The sequence below is a fragment of the Cornus florida genome, unplaced genomic scaffold, assembly GCF_030987335.1.
Source record: "Cornus florida cultivar Cherokee Brave unplaced genomic scaffold, ASM3098733v1 CherokeeBrave_3.0.0_Hap2_Chr10, whole genome shotgun sequence".
Taxonomy (NCBI): Eukaryota; Viridiplantae; Streptophyta; class Magnoliopsida; order Cornales; family Cornaceae; genus Cornus; species Cornus florida.
The window spans coordinates 43042344-43049594 of NW_026775580.1; the positions used below are offsets into that span (position 1 = coordinate 43042344).

General features: G+C 40.4%; 1 pseudogene; it reads right to left on the reverse strand.

The window, feature by feature from the left end:
• Positions 1-1779: 1779 nt before the first annotated feature.
• On the reverse strand, positions 1780-1878 carry LOC132280448 (small nucleolar RNA R71; annotated as a pseudogene).
• Between the last annotated feature and the right edge of the window lie 5373 nt (positions 1879-7251).

Genomic DNA, 7251 nt, shown 5'->3' on the forward strand with positions numbered 1-7251 from the left:
TTTCGATATAGATGTCAGGTGACATGAACCCCTTTAACATGTTTCACCTTAAGGTGATAAATTTGTAAAATGCTAGGTCGATGCATGCTCATCTCCTACGAGTAGCTTTATGTTACTCACCCCTACGATACTGGGGCATATTTCAGGTACGAAGACTTGGTTCATGAAGCCTAGCATTCCTTGGATGTCGTGTAGCTTTCAAGTTTCCATTTCATGCAAATGTTAGCATGAAATGTCATTTTGTAGACTTATATGTCAAAATATGTATATTTGATTTCATGTATGTAATGTGTACATAAGTGCACTCCTTTCAATGTATTTGACATGTATGAGATGAGGCCGGAGGCCCATGACATGTGTATTGTATTCTATACAACTTTTTAACTTCAAGAAATATTATGAAAATCTTGAAAAATCGCAAGTCATTGCTTCACCATGGTTGCATCGGGTGTGGGAATTCCATTTTCATTCTTTCATAGGGTCTTATTAATCTTGTGTGAAGTGTCGCCAAGGGCCAAATGGTCATTTGACTCCATTTTACATTTTTGGATTCCATGTTTTCCATTCCAAGTCCATTTTTGCCTTTTTGCCCGTTGAGGGGTCGGATTTTGCATTGGCTATATTTTTAAGCCATGGACCATTGTAGCGCGTCTAAATAGCTAAGTTACATTTGCGTGCATAGTCGTTTCCGGGCAAAACCTCATCGTTTGTGTTTTGAGCCTCCTACGATTTCATTTTGCGTTTTTGTTGCATATTCTGATCTAGGGGTATTCTAGACTTTTCATGGTGGTTTTATTTTCTTCTTTCAACATGGTTGAATAGAAAAAATGATTTTAGTAGGGGTTTCTTTTTCGTGTTTTTCCAGAAAATTTCGTCTTGGCATCGGAAATCGCTTACGAAGTTCAGCTTTCAGTTTACTATTTAGCAGCTTTTTCGACCCTCTAGACCAGATTTCTTGGGAGGGCATTTTGGATATTTTGCATTGTGTTTTTTTTGCATTCTCTCACGAGTCATAAAGAAAACTCAATTTTGAGGGAGGTTTCTTCTTTGTGTTTTTGCAAAAAAAATTCATCTAGGCCTCTAAATTCAACCTCTGTTCTGGTTTTCTTTTTAAAAAAAAAAGCACATAGCAGCTTCTGGGCTGCTGGCAGCCGTGTGTGCGCCCAGCGCGCGGGCGGCGTGCATGGGCGTGCGCATGGGCGCGCATGGGGGGCTGTCATGGCCCCTCGTCGGGCCGCCGCGACGTCAAATCTTCTTTTGGGCTTTTCTCCTTCGTCCGGACTCCGATTCAAGTGAATTTTTTTTTTTGAACTTCATTAATTTTTTGTCGTCTATCCAACGATGTGCTCAATCACACCCTGATATTTCTGGATAATTACCAGTTTGCCCTTATAGCTTTAAGTGTCAGTTTTTCGTCGTCATGCCGTTACTCCTTTGTCCGGACTCCAAATCATGTGATTCTTGAGTCCATCTTGATTAGTTTTTCGTAGTCCTTCCAGCGGTGTGCTAGGTGGCACCCGAATCTACAGTTTTCAGAAATGACTATTTTGCCCCTGGGGGCTTATTTGTCATATTTTTGATCTTTTGCTTCCGCATCAATTCTTGTTGAGTTCCACGACCTCATAGAAGGTCACTTTGACTTCTTAGAGTCTTGTTTTCTGTTTTCGCTTCCGCATTCGGATCCGTTATCGGATCATCCTTACGGTTCATCACAGGACACGTTGGCCTAAAAACTAAGGTCATCACATTTTGCCTGGTATCAAAGACCAATACCATGAGAACTTCAATTAGAGAATTTTCTCAAGGGGATGGGGAAATGTTTCATAAGGCATGGGAAAGGTTTAATGACTTGCTTAGGAAATGCCCACATCATGACATACCTAAGTGGTAACTAATTCAATATTTCTTTGAAAGTTTACCGGATAATCACAAAGGTATGGTTGATACATCTATGGGTGGTTCTTATCTTGACAAGCATGAGGATGATGTATGGAAATTGTATGAAAGCATGAGTGGGAATTCAATGCATAGATCCTTATCTTCTAAAAATGATAGAAACCTATGTGGAAGGAAGAATGTTGGCTTATATCAAGTTGACAATTCCAATGACATAGCCGCCGAGATGAAATCCTTATCTCAAAGGTTTGATCAATTTTTGATCAACCAAACTTCGGTGAATCAAGTATCTTCCTCCCCTAATCATGTTCATCATCGTGCATCTAATGAATCTTGTATGACTTGTTCAAGTGTTTTACATTTTACTTCCAATTGTCCCCCATGTGCAAAGTGAAAACCATGAGCAAGTCAATGCTACATTTATCAACCAAGGGAATAATTCCTATGGCACTCATTACAATTCAAGTTGGAGGAACTATCCAAACTTCTCCTGGAAAAGCCAAGGGGAAGGCTCAAACCTTCCCCAAGGTGGTTTTCAAAACAAGTATGTTCCACCTCCAATGCAAGGCCAAGGTTCCCAAGGTTTTAGATCTTCTTTTCAATCATCGTATGGCAATCAATTCTCTAATTCTCATTTTCCTAACCAATCATCATATTCTCAAAGAAATTCTAGGAGTCCTACTTTTGAGGAGAAAATGTTGACTGCTCTAGGCACTCTAGAGGCCAATACTTAATTGTTTCATTCCCATTCTCAATCCATTGCTAAGTTAGAAACCCAAGTAGGGCAAATAGCTAGTACTTCGAATGCTAGAGAGAAAGGGAAAATGTCTTTGAATGCACCACCAAAGTAACAATGTGTTGTGGAGACTCATTCTTCATTGGAAGGTCACATAATCAAACATGTCAATGCGGTGACAACCTTGAGAAGTGGGAAGATTATTGATAATCAAGTGAGTATGTCCAATGAAGAGAGTGAACTGGTGCAACCAAAAGTTGACACCCATCCTGTTTCACATCCTATTCCTCATTCTTTCCATGTGCATGACCCCTTTATGGAAAAAAGTAATGGAAAATGATTTGAACAAATTTTTGAAAGATGATTTGAAAAATTCTTATAACAGTTTGAAAAATTCTTGTGTTGAAGATTCTTCAAAGAAAAATTTTGAAAAAGCTTTTGAGCCTAAAGCTCCATTTCTGGATGCCTTGAAAGAATCCATTTCTCTTGATAAACAAAAGACCAAGACTAATGACATCATTGATGCGTTTAGGCAAGTAAAGATCAATCTTCCGCTTTTGGATGCAATTAAGCAAATTCTGGCTTATGCCAAATTTTTGAAAGATCTTTGCAACCAAAAGAGGAAGAACAAAAGCCAAGCACCAAGGAAAGTGGTCTTAACCGAGAAAATGAGCTCCATTTTGCAACACAACACTTTCCCAAAGTTTAAAGATCCCGGTTCACCTACTACCTCTTGCATAATCGGTGACCATGTCATTAATCGGGCTCTTCTGGACTTAGGAGCAAGTGTCAACCTTCTTCCATATTCAGTATATGTCAAATTGGGCTTAGGAGACTTGAAATTGACGTCGGTGGTTTTACAACTTGCCGACCGATCCATCAAAAAGCCCCGGGGTATCATAGAGGATGTTTTGATTAAGATTGATAAGTTCTTCTTTCCCGTTGATTTCGTCGTCATAGACATGGAATCAGTTCCGAATCCCAAGAGCTAAATTCCCGTTATCATTAGCCGTCCCTTCTTGGAAACCGCAAATGCCAACATCAATTGTAGGACAGGGATAATGAAAACCTCATTTGGTCATATGAAGATGAAGTTGAACATCTTTAATCCAACCCCAAATTTAATAGACAAACATGAAGAAGAGTGTATTGTAGAAAGGTGTCTTGAAAATGAACTTGATAAAATTGAGTCTTTGCTTGGAAATGGAAGTTCTAAGAGTTTATCTTCAAACCTGAATTCAAGAATTGTTATTTCAAAACCAAGTGTTCCAAAGGCATGGAAGCCTAAGAGTTGCATAGACCATGGACCATTAATGTCTTTTGAATCAAATCCAACAAGTTCTCTAGAGAACCATTTGTTGGGTGGGATTCAAAAATCCATTCACCCAGTCAAGGAGGGGATGCATAACAAGATATTTGATCAGGGCTAAAAGAGCCCAACGTCTTGCTAGAGACGTTAAATACTAGCAATGCTTCATCGAGTTTACAACCCTATTCCTCCCTCATTTCTATTTTACCTTTCATTCTTACGTTGTCTAGATATATTCTGGGTTCATACACATTGCTGGGGATTTTGGTTGAAAATACTTGCATTTTCAGTTCTGAAATAGGCATCTTGTGCCTGTTCGATCGATCTCAAAAGAGGTTCGATCGATCGAACTTCATTCCTGCATCAAACCTGCATATTTCACCTCTTTGTCCCATCATGCGAATTGTTTTGTGATTGATCTGAAATTCATCGATCAAACTTTATTCCTACATCAAACCTGCATATGTCACCTCTCTATCCCATCGTGCGAAATGTTTTGTGATTGATCTAAAATTCCAAAATCGATCCAAATTCTTCTTGGATCGATCTTCAGTTCCAACACTTAGAAAATTTTTGAACCCTGCATAAAACAGCTCTCTGTCTGATCGTTCGAACTTGTCTACAGGTTTTTACCTGTTCGATCGATCGAAGCATCTTCCAGATTGATCTTGGATTGATCGATCTATGTTCCTTTGTTGACTTTGACATTGACTTTCACTGTATTTTGATTTTTATTTTATTTTATTCAAAAAAAAAAAATCCAAAAATATGTTTTACAAGGTTAGATTGATTTGAGTTCTTTTCAGATCGATCTATGTTCGATCGATCGAAGATATTTCCAAATTGATCAAACATATTGGAGGCAGTTTTTTAAAAATAGAAACCCTAGGGTTATTTGATCGATTTGGCCATCGATCTCAACCCTTATCGCCTCCCACCGCTATAACCCACCTTCCCAACCTCCGGCGAGCTTCCACAAGCTTCAAAACTTCATCTCCCATCCCAGATCTCATCTCTCTCTCGGACCACTTCTCTCATTGAGTTTTGGTAAGTTTGGATTTTATATCCATTTTCAACCTTTAATCTTGAGTGGTACCCATGTTTTCATGATAGATCTGAGATTCCGTGTTTAATTTCTTGCCATTTTTGATGTTTTGAGCATGTGTATATATATGTGTATATATGTGTATATGTATTTTTGCATATTTTTTATTTTGATTTGATTTTGGGGGTCACGTGCAAGGATAAGTGATCAATCTTGTGTTGTTGAGGTGTAGAGGGACCCACAAGCTTACTTAGGTACCCCCCCCCCCCCCCCCCGTGTCATCCACATCATAGATCTGTGACTTTTCAAATTTCTCGAAGCAGTTCGATCAATCGAAGTTTGCTCAAATCAATCAGAGAAAGATCGATCGAACTTAGTCCTGATCGATCTGAGAGAGATCAATCTTATATTATCTTGATCGATCGAACTTCACAGATTTGCATATGTGCACTTCATACACCATTCATAGTGTTTATGCTAGTTACTTGATGCCTAATGCCTGTGTTTTCCACATTGGATGCATTCCATACTCACACTATTGAGTATGCTTCACTTAGTCACTGTTTACTTAGCTGTATGATCACTTGCGTAGATTCATGATTATTACTCTAAGTTGTCTATCTTATTTGACATACATGTTTCTATATGTGCGCTTCAAATCTTTATTATCTATTGCTGACTTTGCAAGTGTTTTGCTCTTTTGTAAGCTATGGCACGGGTTAAGATAGTTGCCCATCAACAGTATCCGAGGAGGGTATGACAGCGTATAGAGGAGCCTGCAGAGCCTTCACATGCTCAGGATCCAGTTCCAGATCCAGCTCCAGAATAGGTTAATCAGGCTGAGTAGCCTGAGCAATTAGAGAGGTATCTTGAGCCAGCTCCAACTCAGTCCTCATCAGCTGATTCTAGACTACAGTCTTTAGCTATTGCATCTTTATCCCATTCAGATGAGGCTGAGCATGTACCTTCTCTTTCACCACCACCGACACAGCATGGCCAGGTCCGACATCGAGCGGCGTCACAATCCGGATCACAGTTGACACATTAGCCAAAGCTTCTCAGTGCCCTCATGTCTGCCCTCCTGACCTTCATTATCTTACCTTGAGGAGGCCTTCTAATGCAAACATGGCCGTTGCACTAACTGGCCACTATGCAGCTAGCGAGACATTCGCCACATAGGCTTACTTGCCTGATAATCTTTAGTTCTATGATTCGGTCTTGTACCAAAACGTATTTATGGCCGATCTAAAGGCATTTAGACTTCTTGGTTGCTTTATACGCATTTTATACAGGCCATTGGGTATCTATTCTGTCACTCTACTAAAGTGTTATTATGAAGCTCTATACAGACTACATCAGCAAGGCGAAGCCCAAATAGGCTAAGTACCTTCCATTCACTCATCTTATTACTCAGATCTTGTAAGACCAGCGCTTCCCTTTCTATCCACAGGAGGGTCTTAAGATAGGGGCCTGCATCTTTCTCAAGAAGGACTGGAACAAGAGCTACAATGCTCTTATCAACAGCCTGGAGGACAATACTGTCTTAGCAGCTGATGAGGCGGAGCTTGCAGAGATGGAGGCGGTAGTAGCAGCAGTAGCAGTAGCAATGCCAGCAGAGCATGATCCAGCCGACCCACTGGCGGCTGCGGACATGCATATGGATATTGATCTAGAGTGAGAGCCAGCACAGGAGTCACCACATCACTCTCAGGCAGGGTAGCCATTACATGTCCTGGAGCCTAGTCAAGATGAGCATCCTTCTCCTTACCCAGTCATACTTGATGCTCTAGCCAAACACCTAGCCTGCGAGAGCGTATACAGACCTTAGAGGACACCGTTGTCTCTCTTCGATCAGATGTGGCCTCTCATAGTACTAATGTGGCATCTCTCCGCTCAGATGTCATAGCTGCGCTGCGAGATATATCCAAAGATATCCAGGGATCCCTCCCCGCTCGCCCGACCTCTTCTGCCTAATCTCTTTATCTCTTTACTCTCATCATTTTTATATATCTGTGATATTTGACTGTTTTATTTGTACTGTTATGATATTTTTGTGGCTAATCTGTTGGCCCAGACACTGTGATGTTGATCGGTTGGTCAATTAAACATCAACCTTCGCAATAGCACGAATCATTGTAAAATAGGGCTATTGGTCGGGTAAGTCGAACCACTGGGACTGCGCTAATCTATGGCAACCTAAGTGTCTAGAGTCATTTTAGAGTGATAAGGGGTGTTCATAGAGGGTTTGTTTTGTTTGTCACTAAA